Source organism: Gorilla gorilla, chromosome 4, assembly GCF_029281585.2.
Source record: "Gorilla gorilla gorilla isolate KB3781 chromosome 4, NHGRI_mGorGor1-v2.1_pri, whole genome shotgun sequence".
Classification (NCBI taxonomy): domain Eukaryota; kingdom Metazoa; phylum Chordata; class Mammalia; order Primates; family Hominidae; genus Gorilla; species Gorilla gorilla.
The window spans coordinates 116,129,081-116,147,749 of NC_073228.2; the positions used below are offsets into that span (position 1 = coordinate 116,129,081).

The 18,669-nt window shown below is 39.2% G+C and overlaps 1 protein-coding gene across 4 annotated transcripts in view; it reads right to left on the bottom strand.

Moving 5' to 3' along the window:
• Positions 1 to 18,669, bottom strand: part of EPB41L4A (erythrocyte membrane protein band 4.1 like 4A) — a 274,611-nt gene that overhangs the window by 164,585 nt on the left and 91,357 nt on the right. The gene's annotated exons all lie outside the window — the stretch shown is intronic.

Below are 18,669 nucleotides of genomic sequence, written 5' to 3' on the forward strand. Positions count from 1 at the left end.
GTATGGTGAGCACTTAATACTGCACTGCTTTTAGAAAATGGATTGTTAACATGAGAGAAATGTTTTTATTAAATGTATTATAAAATGGGCAATATGAGGTTATAAAAGTACACACCAGGGTGTACACACCAAGAACTTTCTTCAAGTTCTTGTTACAAAGTCCATAGGTATTTTGTTTTCCTCTAAATTACTTCGACTAACTTTAACTGGTTCCTTTTTCAAAATCCATTAAATAATTTATAAACAAAAAGCCCTTCCATGATGAATCTTTAGGTTATTGGACATTTTCTGCAATAATCACAATGCCACAGTGGCCTGTAAATGTCTCTGTGCTCATGTACCCGTGTATTTCTCGGAGGTAAAAATCTTGAAGTGAAATTACTCATCTGAAGGATATGTATACTCATAATTACAGTGGGCACTGCCAAAAAGACCATTACAATTCATTTGATGAGAGTATATGTTTTCCCCACACCCTTGCCAACATTCGGATTGCAAAACTTTTTTCCAATCTGATTGAGCAAAAAAAGAGGGGAATAAAGGAATTGTTTTAATTTACATTTTCCTGACATTAATAAAAGCAAGCACTCTTTCATGTGCTTACTAGTCAATTGCATTTCCTAGCCTTTGAGTTAGGCATTCCCTAACCCAAAGTTTATGAGCAAATTCTCCTAAGTACTTCTAAATACTTGTAGAATTTTACTTATACTTAGCTCTTCATTCCATCTGGAAATTATTTTTGTTCTTGGGATAAGGGCCCAACTTTGCTTCCAAATGGACAGACAACTGCACCACGATTTACCAAAAAAAGCCATCATTTCCCTGTTGATTTGAAACAACTTTATCATCTATTAAATGAATCCCCAGTATTCTATCTCACGGGTTATTCCAGAACCAATACCCCCAAGATTTTAATGTATGTAGTTTAATTTGTTTGATATCCATCTTTCTTTTTCAAAACTATCTTTGCTAGTTCTTAAACATTTTTCTCAACTCAGGGACGTTAAGAACCAGCTACCCAATTGAATAAACGATTCTGCTGGGGATTTAACTGGAATTAAATTTAATTGACAGACCAGATGACATGGTAGGGGGAGGTGTAGATACTAAGATATTTACAGAGTAAAACCTCTATGGTTGTCTTTTATATCCTTCGAGGAAATTTTACACTTTTGATGTGGGTCTTACAAAATTCTATTTAGGCTTTGTGGCAAGCAAATTTACCAAATGCCCTCCCTCCCCCAAAGATGTCCTGCCCTGACCTCTGGAATCTGCATGATGAGAATACCACCCCTATAATTGTGTTATGCTATATGGCACAGTTGACGTTAAGATAGGGAGATCACTGAAGTGGGCCTAATCAAATGGGCTCTAAAACGCACAGCACTTTCTCCAGCAGAAGGGAAAAGGAGGGGGAAAGTCAACTATATTCAAACCATGAGAAGGGTTCCACACTTCCCTGTCACTTGAAAGATGAAGGGGGCTATCTGAGAAGAATGAGAACAGCCTCAGGACCTGAGGGGAGCCCCCAGCTAACAGCCAGCAAAGAGATGGGAACCTCAGTCCTACAACCACAAAAGCGGGATTCTGCCAACAGCCAACAAGGATTTGGAAGTCGATTCTTCCCCATCATCCTCAGATAAGTGCTCAGCTGACTAACACCTTGATTTCATCCTTGTGGGGCCCTGCAGGGAAGCCAGCCATGACATCCTGGACTTGTGGCCTACAGAACTGTGAAATAATAAATGACAGTATGTTTAAACCACTGTGCTAGTGATAATTTGTTATGCAACAATAAAAAATAATACAGGCTGGTTCTTAGCTATTTTAGTTTTATTGCTGTTATACTTTCTGACTGTCTATTGCTAATGCATTGGAAAGCCAACTAATATTCCCTATCGGTCTTATTCCCAGCCGTCTTGCTAAATTCTTCTTAGTTTGTCTATGGAGTCTTCTCAGATAATCACTTTTCAAAATGCTTTTTCAAAATGCTCCTCCACATTTATTTCTTCTTTTCTTACTGCATTGGCTGGGACCTCAATAAAAGAATAACTAGTAGTTTTGAGAACATGCACCCTGTCTTCATCCTGACTGTAATGGAATTGCTTCTAAAATTTCACCACTAAGTATAATGGCTGGTGTATGGCCCGAACGCATATCCTTAATCAAATAGATGGTTCCTTCAATTCTGCTTTTTTTGGTCTTATTCTGTTTTGGCCTTTAATCAATGACTAACAGTTTTATCAACTTCTTTTTGGGAATAAAAGATGAGTATATGATGTTTGTCCTTTCAGCTTTGAGTTACATTAAAAGAGTTTCTAATGCCAAATCTTAGAGAAATTCCCGCTTTAGTCCTTTTTGTTCTGGGTACATATCAAACCCTCTGCTAATGTGCAAACAATCCCCCTATGTGAGTCTTGGTGGAGGCAGGAATCAGGCTCCCAGAATAACTGACAGCCAGGTCACAGGCATATGATCTGTGGTTTCAGCCAAGGACTTTGACTTCTGAGCAAGAGTTTAGGATTAATTCACAGAGTGGCTCCCAAGAGTAAGAGAGTATCCAATAGCAAAGGCATCCAAAGATGGAATCAGCTGTGACAAGCAGTAGAAATGACTGATTCCTGAGTCAGATTTTCCAGCATTCTTATCTTTTTCCTGAGACAGGGTCTCACTCTGTCACCCAGGCTGGAATGCGGTGGTGTGATCTTGGCTCACTGCAACCTCCAAGTGATCCTCCCGCCTCAGCCTCCTGAGTAGCTGGGACTACAGGCATGCACTACCACACCTGGCTACAGCACTCTTGAGGTACAAAATAGGAACATTCAGGCAATCTACCACCTTCATTTTCTGAATATGTATGTTTGGCTCAAGAGGCAGGCCAGTATCCCAAGTAAAAATCCTGAGTAACAGTACAGAAAATTGGATCCAATTGTATACTAAAAATATCATGACGAATACAAAAAGCTTATCCTTTTTGTAAGCGCATCCTTGGTGTAAGTACATCAAGCAAGGACTCCTAAAATAAATTCTGTCCAATGTAACTATGAAAAGAATTTACTGGAAAGATACTGAGTATCTCACAGGCTCTACAGATATCACACTAATGGTTTCCCAGAGCTTTTTATGATTCCCATCTATCTACAGCCACTAAGCTTGGAATACTCAGTCCATCACTACAACCTTTCGTAGTTCTTTTGCTCATGTTTTGGGCTGTGGTTTACACCTCCAATTGTTTCCCATTTGCCTTTCAGGAATTTTTCTTATCATTTCTGGTCCACTGAGACCAGATCGCACTGCTGCACCCCAGCCTGGGCGACAGATTGAGTGAGATTCTGTCTCTTTGATCTAAAATTTTAGATCAAACTTTCTTACTTTCCAGGTTACTGTAGAAAGTGCACACACACCTTTCCTCTTACTTCAAAATATTTCTGGAATGCTGGCATATGAAGATAGTCTTCCATTTTGATCTAATCTCACTTATGGGTCCTTTCTCCCATCTAGGCACAGAGAGAAACAGATGAAATAACTAGAGCAGGTAGAGTCACACAACTCCACCTAATTCTTCCATCCCAAACAGGTAAACAAGAAGTGGTTCGTGAACAAAGAGGAAACAATTATGCCTGAAATTACGTATGACAACGAGAAGGTACAGATTTTAAAAATATGTAAATCAAATGTCTTTATGCAAACTATATTTGTGCTTCAGTGTCCAGCAGAAATGTTAGGGTTTTCAAATAAAGATAATAGATTTACAAAGCATAAAAAGGATCTAATATTCTACCCACAAAGATTATACACAAAAGCAAGCTCAGAAAACCAGCTCGGGAGTTTAGAAAGTATACAGAAACTCTAAAATTTTCATGCAGAGGAAGAAATCATCAAATTTGAAAATTTTCCAAAATGATGATTCCCAAACTACCAGAACATGCCAATCTTTTGTGACAATTTTGCATTTATATAGAATCTGGTGCTGCAAATGCTTTGCAAATATTATCCTTTAGCATCTTTTGTTACCCTCTACCGAGAGGACACAAGGAAAGCATCCAGTGTTATGCAACAAATCCAGTGCTGACCATAAAAAAATATGACACCTCGTGATTCCCTCTATAGCTTTCTGTATAGTGCAGGTGTGTCTACACAGGCACCTGGAGCAGGGCCAGGAGAGTCTCAGAAATGCTGTATTTCTGTCACTACTTCAAGTAAATACACACATGAAAACCTCTTAACTTTTCATCTGTCATACTGTAATATGATAAGACTTAGAGAGCATGGATGCCAGAGGTAAATTAGCTATTGGGGTGGAGTTATATATCACCAGCTTACACTTCTGTCCATTCTGCCCTAACTGACCTCTTCCAATAACCCTTTGCCCAATCAGTATTCCATTGTTATGCCTCCTGCCCTTATACACATGGATAATTTCATTCTTCTTATGGGTACTTTGTAGAGACCGCCTATGGGCCAATATTTTGCAGTTCAGGTGTAAAGTCTTCAGGTCCAGAAGAAATTATCTTTGAATAAAGAAATGAAGAACTGACAGAGAACTGACATAGAACCAAAGTGCGATTAAAGTATATTTGTCCAGGAAGGGGCCAGTCCTAGGATTTATTACAGGAAAAAAGGGTATTATGAAACACATGACTTCATTCATTGAAATATTTATTTATTTATTGCCTAATACCAGCAAATGCTTACTCTGTAGAAAATGGGAAAAGTACACTAATAAATGCCAGAAGAAAGGAGGATGATTATCTTTCAGAATTCCAGAATATAATGCAAAGTGATGTGATGCGGGAAGTCTTTGACCAGCCTATTAGAATCCCTGAGAAGCCCTAGGGCTATGAAGCGACTAAGAAACTTCTAAAAAGTGACTAAAAACTTTATTAAGAAAGTGAGACAGGGAGAGATTTGGTTATCATCAAAAGTCCTTTTGTAGGGTGGGCGCGTTGGCTCACGCCTGTAATCCCAACACTTTGGGAGGCCGAGGCGGGTGGATCATGAGGTCAGGAGATTGAGACCATCCTGGCTAACATGGTGAAACCCCGTCTCTACTAAAAATACAAAAACTTAGCTGGGCGTAGTGGCGCGCGCCTGTAATTCCAGCTTCTCGGGAGGCTGAGGCAGAAGAATCGCTTGAACCGGGGAGATGGAGGTTGCAGTAAGCCGAGATCATGCCATTGCACTGCAGCCTGGGCGACAGAACGAGATTCCATCTCAAAAAAAAAAAAAAAAAATCCTTTTGTGCCTTGGACTAGCAACCAGGCACACATATTACTTGCAATTCTTGAAAAGAAAAGGCAACCAGGCAGAAATTAGTCATTACCTTTTTTTGCTGTGGAGGTAGGTAGTTTGTCAATTTGGTTTATGCACCAAGAAGTGTTAGGTAAGGAATGCGTAGAGGAATATAGTGATAAGCTGTTAATTTGTATACTATATTTACATATAAACAATTCATACTCCCCAACCGCTCCAAAAAAAGGTAACTTTCTTTTTTTTTTTTTTTTGAGACGGAGTCTCGCTGTGTCCCCTAGGCTGGAGTGCAGTGGCGCAATCTCCGCTCACTGCCAGCTCCGCCTCCCGGGTTCACGCCATTCTCCTTCCTCAGCCTCCGAAGTAGCTGGGACTACAGGTGCCTACCACCATGCCCGGCTAATTTGTATTTTTAGTAGACGGGGTTTCACCGTGTTAGCCAGGATGGTCTCAATCTCCTGACCTTGTGATCTGCCCGTCTTGGCCTCCCAAAGTGCTGGGATTACAGGCGTGAGCCACCGCGCCCGGCCACCTTGTAACTTTTTAATCTGAATTATTCCTGAGCCTTTTGAACAGGTAGACCAAACTATTACAGGCCATTATATACCAGTGTGGAAGCTATGCACCCCCATTCCTTAACATGCTGAAAAGGGGCTTCATTTCTAAGTCAGATGGCTAGTTTCATTTGAAATTTAATGAAATCTTGATTCTTAACCTTACTTCTTTCAATACTTTGCAAAGGAAAAGATATGGAAGTCAGCCGGACGTGGTGGCTCATGCCTGTAATCCCAGCAATTTGGGAGGTCGAGGCGGGTGGATCACCTGAGGTCAGGAGTTTGACACCTGCCTCACCAACAATGTGAAACCCCATCGCTACTAAAAAAAAAAAAAAAAAAAAAAAATTAGCCAAGCATGATGGCAGGCGTCTGTGGTCCCAGCTACTACAAGGTCAGGAGATTGAGACCATCCTGGCTAACACGGTGAAACCCTGTCTCTATTAAAAATACAAAAACTTAGCTGGGCATAGTGGCACGTGCCTGGGGAGGCTGAGACAGGAAAATTGCCTGAAGCCAGGAGGCGGAGGTTGCAGTGAGCCGAGATTGCGATACTGCACTCCAGCCTGGGTGACGGAGCAAGACTCCATCTCAAAAAAAAAGAAAAAGACATGCAAATGATATTAATGCCATTCCAGTTTTCTTCTGACCATTTCCAGAAGAAACCTCTGCCAAAATGGGGAATTCACAAGATGCCACAAAATAAGGTACAACGATAACATGCCCAAGGACTTTCTGAAGTCAATAAATAAATTAAAATTTTGTCTTCGATAATAATGGACCTCCACTAATGAGACGTTTGAGAGAATGAACTGGGTAACACCCCAAATATCAGGGAGGGATATTTGGAAACCTGAAAGAAATGCTTCCCATTTCAGGTTTCAGAAGGTCTCCCTGGGATATCTTTCCTGCTCTATGTCATGGTTAAAATCCTACTTATCCTTCAAGATCCAGTTAAAATGCCACCTTCTTCATAAAGCCTGTCCAAATCCTCTCAACCTCATTATGACCTCTCCCTCCATTGAACCTACCAAGTTTCTTATTTTTGCCTGTCTCTGATACTTACACTCTTGCACTCTTAAGATGGCCATTTATTCCTTCTGTTAACTTTCCTACTTATGTTTAGACATTTGGAAAGCATGTGCTGAGTATCACACACCACTTACTTTCTATGCAGTCCAATAACTTATTCTCAGTAAGAGCTGCCTAAAAGTTCACTGAATTAATACCAAGGGCCAATAACATGGTGTCTATAAATTGAACCTTTCTTCCTGTTTCTTCTGAAGATTTCCATTTTTCTTGACCAATCAGACTTATGAAATTAAAGAAAAAGCTGACCAGATCCATGTATTTTGTTATATCACCTGATACCCAGAGATTCAGTTTACTTTTAATTTTAAAATATATATTTGTTTCAGTGACATATAATTCCAATAAACTCAATATATTCTAAAGGTAGCATAAGGAATAAATATCTTATATTTAAAATGGCTAAAACACCAAAAACTGAGGAAGCCATATATTACATTTTTATACCTAAAACTTGCATAGAAATTTTTATGCAATAAAATAAATCTGACAGAAATTTGATTTTCCATCATCAAAAAAATAAAGACTTGATATGAGACAGTTAAGAAAATAAAAATAAAGGGAGCACCTGATTTTTTATAACTAATCAGCAAAACTTCATCTCAATGTAACAATATATTAATTTACTTTTAAAATGAGAGTAAATGCCTATTACATATTTCTGGATTGTGAATTGTATTCCACTTAACTCTTAGCAAATGAGATGGATTACTTTCATTACTGACATACTAGCAACATTCCAGAAAGAATAGAGCTACAAAAGGCTTATAATCTTAGAGAAAGACTCACTAGTAGGACAAGTTTATTTGAAAATACCATCAATGGGGCTTTCAACCAGAACGAAGAATATTTCAAATGAGTAATAACACCTTTGCAGATTAACATGACATTACAAACCAGAAAGGCAGGTTTCTGCCAGCTTCACAGAATGATAACTATTACATCTGAGACAAACAGCTTACTCCTTCACAAAGGGGAAATGAACTCTGCAAAAAATTCTTATAATGTTATGCCTTTAAATTCACTGTATCTTTATTAGTATTTTGACCATAATACATTCTTAGTTCTCTGGGAAAACTTAAAATTACATTAATTTTTTTAGCTTAGGCCATTACGATAAGACAAAGTGGGTGCATGGAGGAGACATTCTTCAGGTACCAAAGGTAACTCCTTCCCAGGGGAGGCACTGTTCACCCCCATTGTCTGGCCCCCATTGTTTCTGTCTAAGAGTTACCCTCACCCTCCAGATGAGGAAAATCCTCACTTAATCATTAAAAAATGAGTAAAATGTATTTTTCTAGGAGCTATTAATATTTATATTTTTCATATATAAAAGTTTCTTCACACTGATAAGCTTTTCTCAGCTATCTATTGCTTTGTAACAAGTAACTTCAAAACTCAGTGGCTTAAAGCAACAAGTTGCCTATAATTCTAAAATTTAGCCAGGGCTCAGAAGAGACAGCTGGTATCAGCTCCATCTGGTGTTGGCTGGAGAGGTCTACCTGGGCTGAAGAACCCAGGATGGCTTCATTCACATATTGACACCTCACCTGAGATGGCTGGAATGGCTGGAAGCTGGCTGGGCCACTCACCCTCTAAGCAAGGTAATCTGACTTCATGACATGGTGACTTAGGGCTCCAAGAGACAAACAGCGGAAGCTGCCAAGTTTCTGAAGGCCCAGATCTGGCACAGCATCACTCTTGCTACACTCTATTGATCAAAGCAAGTCACTGAGTCAGTGCACATGGAAAGGGAGCAAAAACAGATCCCATCTCTTGACAGGAGGAATGACATGAACATATAGTGAGTGACTGGAAGCATCACAGGTGGCCATCTTTGTTGACAACCTACCACATCTTTTTTTCTCTCTAAACTTGTTATATGCTTTATGTTTTTCTTCACTCATCTCTGTAATATTTCAAATTAAAGCAAAAGAAAGAATGACAGTAAATCATCTTGATCATCTATATAAAAAGAACTACGCTAGATGATTTCTTGTACTTTGTTTCATTTAATCTCTACAAGAGCTATGCAAACTTGTCATTTTTTATTCCTGCTTTATAAATAAGCTCACAAAGGTTGGGAAAGAATAGCAGTTTGGCAAGAGTAACACAGAAAGAAAGGGAAAAGGCAGAGACTCCAACCCAGAAATATCTAACTTAAAATCCTGAGCTCCTTCTAATACAGCGGTGATTCTTGAAGGCTGGAGGGCCTAGAGACACTTTCAATGGTGCATGAAGTCAGATCTATATTCCTAATGTTATTAGTTTGTTATTTGTCATTTGCCCTTCTCTCACAATTATAGAGTTTTCTAGTGGTCACAGGGCATATCACAACAGATGATGCATAAAGTAGCTATGACAATCCAGCTACTTTCTGTTAAGCTAGATATCATAGTTGCAAAAATGTAAAAACAAGGTCATTCTTCTAAAATTGTTATATTTTGGACAATACATCTTTTTTGTAAAAATATAAAACTATTTTTGTTGACAAGTAATTTTTTAAATGGGTTTTTTGGATGATTTCAAAAATCTCTCCACTTGATGGTAAACAGATACAGAGATAACCCATATGAACAAAAGTTCTTCCAGGTCCTCAATAATTTTAGAGTGTAAGGGGCTCCTAAGACTGAAAAGCTTGAGAATTACTCTACTATATTAAAACACAAAGGAATGTTCTTGATGACATAGATTGCAAAATAGGCAATTCTGATTCTTAGATACCGGAAAGCCAGTCCTTCCTCATTTTATAGATGAGGAAACTCAGAGCCGAGAGATGAGTGACTTGCCCACAGGTCACAGGGCTGGCTAACTAAAAATCTAGAAATAGAATCAATGCAGCATCATTGCCACTAACCAAGCACTTGCCTTCTCTTTTTTCCTACCAATTTTGATAGGAGTTCACAAAAATCCTGTCAGCAACAAAATAAAACCAAAAGAAAAAAACAAAGCAGTCCATAAGGAAGGTCAGAGATTAAATAACGTGTAATGGCATTCTTCGGCAATAGAAATCAGAATTCCCAGAGTAGACAGCTATTTGCAAGACTAATTTAAAGGATATTCTTTGGTTTCATCACTGTCTAGGATCCCTGAGCCACCATGAAAGAAGTCTAACTACTCTGCCGGAGAAACCATGTGGAGAGACCTTGAGAATACATAAGAAGTAGGACTCAAGCCCAACCTTTCAGACGCCCTTTTAAGGCATCAGGCCTGTGAATGAACACATTTTTGGCCCTCCAGATCACTCCAACTGCCTAATCAATACCAACGAGTGTTCACAGTCAACACCACATGGAGAGAAGTTGCCCAGCCAAGCCTTGCTCACTGTCCTGACCAACAAGTCATAAGATATAATAGCTGCTGTTTCAAGCCACTAAATGTTGGGTAGTTTGTTACAGAGCTACACAACCACAGATAACCAGACTAAGACTCAAATGTTCTCAGCCCAGAAATATGGACTCTCACAAAGAAGAGTTAAAGCAGATACCAAACATTAGTAATTCCTGTCTTCCTACCTGTTTCAAGATAGGTAACATACGTATGTTACACAGAAAAACCTCAAGAATTTCCAGTTAAATGCTATTTCATACTCCCCTTCAATCTCCCTGTACTGTAACCCTTCCTTCAACCCTTGTTTATGGGTTACCATGAAGCACGTCCCCAGGTATTGTCACATTAGCTTGTTATAGGAAACAGAGCAACAACACCTCAATAGCAATGACCACATCTGGTACCCACATCTTTGGTTTCTAAATATCATTCTCCACTCCTTGGAAAACAGACTGATTCCAAGGCTGAGACAGGAAAGTACAAGGACTGAAATAACTTACTGCACCAAAAATGAAAACAGTGTTCAAATAATGATGGAGGCATTTCAAAAGAACATTTCAAAAGCTAGGAGCCAGCCTGACAGGACTCTCGCTAATCAAATTTGGGACAATCTGAACAACAACAAAAAAAAATGATAGTATCAAATTACAACCCCTATGAGAAAAATCCATGAGTCCAAGTGAATATAAATACAGGTGTGAATAAATAAAAAGAAGAGAAATGTGTCCTTACAATAAAATGCCAACTAATAAATGTAGAAGGAATGACAGAATAAGTAAACTACCATCATTAAGTACAACTGATTTGGTCAAGAATCATCAGTGGATGCTAAAATGAGTGCATGAGGGTCAAAGGCAGAATAGAATTTACATATGAAAGGATGAACCAACAACAACAAAAAATACAGAATCACTTCTAAGTTTCTCCTGCTAAAAAACAGATAAGATGAAATTAATAATGAAGAAGCATCAGACAAGCCGATATTGAGGGACATTGTGCAAAATACCTGGCCTATTCTCTTCAAAAATAGTATGGTTATCAAAGTATCAAGTAACTGTTCTACAATGAAGGAGACTTTTAAAACATAAGAAAATGCAATAAATAATTCTAGATTGGATTATTTTGCTCAAAGGACAACCAACATTTGCCTGGGGTCTGTGGATTAGATGAGTGTGCTTTGCCTCCTTCCCTGATGTTGAATAGTTCTGCCATGATGATGTACTAGAGGATCCTTTTGGGGTATTAGGCATTAAAGCATTTAGGGGTAACCAGTCTTGTGTTTTCAATTTACTCACAAGTAGTTCAATAAGAGAAAAAAATCATAATAAAGCCTATGTGGTAAAATGTAAGCAACTGCATCTGTGAGTGAAGGATCTAAAGAGTTGTTTGTATTATTATTACAGCTCTTCTGTTAAGCTTGAAATTATTTCAAAAGTTAAATGAAATCACTTATCCTCTCCTATTCAAGGCACTTTAGAAGTTCCAGGCCTTGCTCATTCTTCCACCCAATAGAACTCTCTTGGTCACCCTGCATCTTGCTCTCTTCTTTCCATCCTGCCCAACTCTCTCAGTCCTTTCATCCTTTTTTCAGGGACCAGTGAAGGAAGAAAGCTGTGTGAGAAAAGAGGAAGGAGAAGGCTGTGACCCACTCTATAGCAGTCATCCGCATTCCATCATACAACATAATCCAGGATTCTGCTGAAAGTATGGGTTTTATGATACATTATAACTTTCCCCCTTAACACAAAAGCCCTCTAAAGTGACCCAAGAAACATTTCACTAGAGTCATTTTAACATTTATAACCATTCTTACTTTTGTTATCACTAAAGTGTTCTACAAAAGGGTAATTCTTCAAAATTGCAGTAACAGTGGGGCAGGGGATTGGCTTATGTCCTCCTGCTAACAGCCTGTTTCCGATTCTACAAGAATAGTCTGGGAACTTAAGTTATCCCACGTGAGAGATAAAAGCTCTGGAGATAGAGAGGTTAAAGGGGAGTATGGACAAAACAAGCTACTTTCTCATTATTTATTTCCACTGACGTATTTAAGACAGAGGTCACAAACAGAAGCCCACTTTTTATTCAGTGGCCTACGTAGTGATGGGAAGATCAGGAAATGTTATATTCTGCCTCTTCCAGCAACCCAAAGCACATGGCAAATATCAGCAGGAACATCCCTGCAGCTTCCCTGCTAAGTGGGAAATGGGCTCTCCAGCTTACAGGTGTCTTCCACTCCCTGTGGTCTAAAACTCTGCTACTTCATTCATTTAAGGGAACTCCCCAACCCATGAATGTGTCTGAGTTGGCGCCCCCACTGTGAGGGGCCAAAAGTAAATGACTTCAAGTTTCCTGAAAGGTTGAAAGAAAGGGTCGTGAGATTACAGGCCATCGAGACTTCAGGGTGTTCATATCTTGCCTGGTCAGATGACAGTATGTAGGAAATTCATAATTATGAGCTGGTTTACATCAGGATGCTAGATGGAGAGACAATTCTAAAAGCTTGGGATCACAGAGGAGAGAACATGACAAGAGTCAGAGAAGCTACAAGAGGAGAGATGTTGCCAGATCAGGACTGGAAGACCAATGGGCATTGGGGTTGGGGTAGAAGTGAAAAGGCCACAAGAAAATGACATTCGCAAAATATATTCCTGACCTGCTTTTCTTCTCACCTTTCCTGCAGTAACACAATGACCAAGGTGAGCATTCTGTGCAAAGGATGCATTCCTTAAGACATTTCATAATCCGGTACTTATTTCCCCACAGGAATCACAGGACAGCAGAGGGATGCTCTTTTAGGGCACACAAATCTGCAACGGCCTTAATACTGCTTTATTTGATGGAAAAACATACTGCATTATTATGTACATTATTTGGCAAAATGCTCTCTCCTAAATTAATAACAGCATAGCTTATTACCATGGCAGTTGCTGAGCTATTTTAATAATGTTTATGACATCTAACTTCTGCTTCAAGTTAGTCATTTGGGGAGCATTTCTGCCCTGGTCTTAATGTACCACAACCAAAAGAATACTGAGAGAATACTTTTTTCCCAAATAAAAAGGGCTTTTTAAAATATAATAGTAAATGTTCAAATAATAGCACAGTAGGTGCCAAAATTTGCTGCAAAAGTTCCAATGCATAGGTGTATTTAACCTATACTAATTGAAGATGGTACATACTACTTTTTGCCAGGCAAAGCAGCCCCATGATGTGGCTGTGGCAGAAACACTGTTTATAACTCAGCCTCCCAACTTTAAACCTGTGTAATTTTTGAAAAAATTTCTTTAACCTGGGGGAAATTCTAAGTTTAAAAGATAAAGGGAGGCTTCATTAACATTTCTATGTCATAGTTCAACATTACATAAGTCATAATCAGATAAAATAATAAAACCAGTAACAATAACATCTATCGGCACATATTATACTTTACGTGTACTAACTCATTTAATTCTCAGAGCAGCCCCCTGAGTTAGAGATAAGAATAACAGCTAAATACTATTTGTGTGTGGCAGGCACTGTTATAATAGCACTGCATCTTCTCATAAATGTGAAACTTATTTAACCATCATAGCAATTCAAGGAAGAAGGTATTATTTTCCTCATTTTACAGACAAGATCATTGGAAACCATAGGCTAACTTAGCCAAGAATATGCATACAGAGCCAGGATTAAAATCCAGACTAGCTCTAGAACCTGTGCTCTAACATGCACTCATATTTTACTGGGAGAACTAAAGTTTGAGTATGAGGTCAAAGCTCTATCAAAATTGCTACTAAGGAGAGCACTCTCAAATTCTCTGTGTCAGAGCTAAAGGACCCACCTGGGTAAACCACAGATTTTAAAGTTCCCTAAAGTGCCCTAGCCAGAAATCTACGTCGGTTCTACTTAGGAAGGCACTGGGGTTGATGCTTGGAAGAACTGTCTAATCCTACCGACCCCAGCAGACCTCAAAGGTCACTGTGCCGGTAAGCCAAACTGCTCTTGAGAACCAAGCCTCCTCCCCATACCTCAGCTGATGGGTCCCAGTTTGACGGCTTATAGCCATCCACTATGAGACACACCCACACACACACACACACACACACACCCCACACACACACCTGTCTTCCACTACTTGATGTTTTGCCACTGCTCCAGAGTGCTCTTAGCCTGCCTGATAAATAGGAATCCATCAAAAGACAAAGAAAAATAACAACCCATGTAAGGGGTCTCCGCCACTTGAATGAGAGAGACCAAGATGAATAACCAGAACAAATAGTGCCTATGAAAAAGACAGAAGAAGGTAAAGGGGGAAAGGTAATGGGGACTTTCAAGAAGATACAATTAGAAGACAAGAAAGGCTGTCTAAAGCTATTTGATTTCTGAAATTAAAGTTTCAACAGACAAGATGAAAAAAGTATAGTCGTTGCCAAGAATCCATTCAGAGTTCTGAAAGATCAAACAAACACTGTAAGTAAAAATATCAGAGACGTGGAAGATGTAACCAGAAGAGAAAACATGCAGATAACAGGCTTTCCTGGAGGACAGACAACAACAAATAAGACATAACTGGAAAGGAGGGAAGAGGGAAGGAGGGACAAAATAAAAGAAAACCTCCCTGAGATGAAAGAAGGGATAATTCTCTAGACTGAAAGGGCTCCCAGCAAGCTTAGGCAGCAATAAGAAAAGACACATGCCTAGGCTTGGTAAAATATTTAAACTTAGAACCCAAATTATCTGCAACCACACATCTTACTATCTATACTAGCATGACTTTACTACTCAACTGTCTACGTTAACATGACTTCACTATTTAAGGGAACTCTGACCCAAGAAGATGAAGTTACAAATAACTTTACTGTTTCTTACAGAACTTTCCAAAAACTTATTTATGTGAACAGGCAACTCAACTATTCCTTATTAAGTAAATACCCTCTACTCAGTCCCACAAATCTTATTTTATCAAAAACGTTGTCTAATTACATGTCCCTGCATTTAACAACGTACCTTAAACCAGACCCTAAAAAGTCTCATAAATTCCCCATCTTTGCCCTCCTTCCTCTGAAATGGTCAGTGTAACAGTCTCCCTTACCACAGTAAGCAATAAACTGGGTTTTGCTTTTTATAGAGGTTATTCTGCAACCTTTTTGGGGAATCAGTAGTCACAGACTAAAGATAAAAAGGAAACTACATAGTCAAACAAACTGAACAGTGGATTTATAGAGGAAAAAGAACCAGATTAGCATTAGATTTCTCAAATGCAACACTGGAAACTAGAGCACAACTAAACATTGACTCCTGAGAGAAAACTCCCAGCCAAGATGTTGTTCACCTGTCAGGGCAAGCAAAAGGCCTTTTTTCAACATGCAAGAACTTACAAGCTACTTAACCAATGAACCCAATCTAAAGAAATCTTTGAGGATATGCTCTAACTAGACAGAGTTCTAAAGATACGAAAGATTAAGAGAGAGAAAAGTGGCACAGTGTATCTAAATGAAGCCAACATCAGCAGGAATTTACAATTTAACTATTGTTTTAGGGAGAAGAGACATACAGGAAGAGAAAACTTAACAGATGAGAACGAAAAATTCTAAACTATCTCAGTAAAACTAAGGGGGGATATTTATTTTTAATTTTTGTAATCAATACAGAATTTTAAATTACAGCTGCTCTGAAAGTTTCTAGTGAGAAAGTAACCACAGTAGGATTTTTTAAAAGGTAGGAAATTCTGTGTTAATGATGAAGTGATACAAAACTAAAGCAGAGGTCAGGAGTTTGAGACCAGCCTGGTCAACATGGTAAAACCCTGTCTCTACTAAAAATACAAATGGTGCCTGTAATCCTAACACTTTGGAGGCCGAGGCGGGCAGATCACGAGGTAAGGAGTTCAAGACTAGCCTGGCCAACATGGTGAAACCCCATCTCTACTAAAAATCCAAAAATTAGCCAAGCGTGGTGGAACGCGTCTGTAGTCCCAGCTACTCGGGAGGCTGAGGCAGGATAATCACTTGAACCCAGGAGGCAGAGGTTGCAGTGAGCCGAGATCACACCACTGCACTCCATCCTGGGTGACAGAATGAGAGACTGTCTTAAAAAAAAAAAAAAAAATTAAAGCAGTATGACTCAAAGATGTCACAAAAAAAGGGGGAGGGGACAGAGAATTGAAGAGAAATTTGACCATGCAGCAAAAGAGTAAATAATAATAAAGTATAATAAACAGTAAATTAAAAACAAATGAAAAGAATAAAATAAATAAGTACTTATGATACTAAATGTGTGGTAGATGAGCTACAACAACCTTTTTGAAAAGTAATGAAACAGTAGCTATCATCATACTTGTAACTAGCTATCTCACTTAGGAAGAATCTATTCTATGGAAATAAAAGTGCCAGGTATACATATAAGGATGGCTGTTAGTGGTAAAAATAAAATCCCCTAATTTGGATGACAATCAATAGAAGAATTGTTGAATAAACTGTAGTCATCCAAACTGCGAGAAATTATGCAACAATTAAAAAGAGAGTCAGGGCCAGGCGCGGTGGCTCACGCCTATAATCCCAGTACTTTGGAAAGCCGAGGCGGGCAGATCACGAGGTCAGGAGATCGGGACGATCCTGGCTAACATGGTGAAACCCTGTCTCTACTAAAAATACAAAAAATTAGCCGGGCGTAGTGGCACACGCCTGCAGTCCCAGCTACTTGGGAGGCTGAGGCGGGAGAATGGCATGAACCCAAGAGGTGGAGCTTGCAGTGAGCGGAGATCGCGCCACTACACTCCAGCCTGGGTGACATTGCGAGACTCTGTCTCACAAAAAAAAAAAAAAAAAGGGAGAGTCAGATAAATGTGTGTTGAACTCAAGCGATGCCCATAAAGTACTTTAGCTACAAAAGCAGAGTAGAGTTTTAAATGGGTGGTAAGAAGCTATTATTTTTCTTTATGCATCTCTGTATTATTTTTAACTTGTTAATATCATGCTTTAGTAATTTCAAAAATGTCTTAAGAAAAGGTAATGAGGAGGTCATTTCAAAGCCAAAGAACAGCACAGACCAATGTTCCGAGGTAGCTGAAGGGTGAGTTGGGGATGTAGGTTTCATCCAGCCCTACTTGCAACCTCGGCAGGCTGCTTAACCACTTAGTTTCTCAGTTTCTTCATTTGTGAAATGGGACAACTGAACTCAGTAAAGGTCATCCCCAGCTCTGGTATTCTATGAATATGTTAAGAAAACTACAGGACAGGCACAGTGGCTCATGCCTGCAATCCCAACTACAGCGACTCAGGAGGCTAAGGTGAGAGGATTGCTTGAGGCCAGGAGTTTGAGACCAGCTAGGGCAACATCGTAAGACCCATCTCTAAATAAATTTTTAAAATTAGCCAAGTGGGTGGCACACACCTGTATTTCCAGCTACTTGGGAGGTTGAGGCAGGAAGATTGCTTGAATCCAGGAGTTCAAGGCTAGAGTAAGCTATGATCATACCACTGTACTCCAGCCTGGGAGACACAGCGAGACTCCACCTCTTAAAAAAATTTTTTTTTTAAATTAAACTATACACCAAACCATTCGAAATCTTCCACTGACTGCCTGTCTTTCCGAACATTAACATCCCCACGATCAGGTGGGGGGTCGGTGCCCCCAATCCACCTCAAAGGCATGCCAAACCCCGCATCCAGAAGGAAATTCCATCACAGGGTTATAACTGCCAGACCTACACACAACCACAACACACAAATAGTTCACCAGAGCCTTTTTGTCAAACTGGGCCCTCCCAGTTTCATGGCAGAGGCAATAAACCCCCTTAAGGAATTATGGGCTAAGCAGTAATTCAAAATAATTGTAGTAAAAAACACTTTTTTCCATCTGAAATTTCTATAAAATATAAAAAGGAAAGACTGCTATTAGAACAAAAGTTCTACCAATGGGCTTTTGTCTTTGTAAGCTCTCTCAACTCATCATGCCTCTGCTGTGTCTTGTTCCAGTGTGCTGCTATTTCATTTACCACTGCTTACTTCGGCACTCCTAAAAAGGATGTTATGTGTGGCAGTTCACACTGCAAAATGCCAGTACTCTCCTGAACTCGCCCACCGCCTTCTGTTTTCATTACTACTTCCTTTATTCCTTTCCCTGCTTGTCTCTACTTTTAAGAATCAATCAAATGACTATAGCCATTTACACATCTACACCATGTAACTTCTACATTCAACCAAATCTTCATAGGCAGCAGAGCAATAACAGTCATCACAGAATCCTTTAATCATTTAACAAATTGAACTCAGGATTCATTAAAAAAAAATTCACTGATCACCTACCAATCACACTGTGCTAGAGACTTAACACTTCAATTAACCCTCACGACTGTACTAGAGACCTTTAATACTGAGGTACTAAATCTTACAAACCTCACAATTGTGTCCCCACAAGGCAAGAGTAATCTCAATTTCACAAATAGGGAAAACAAGGCTGAGAAAAC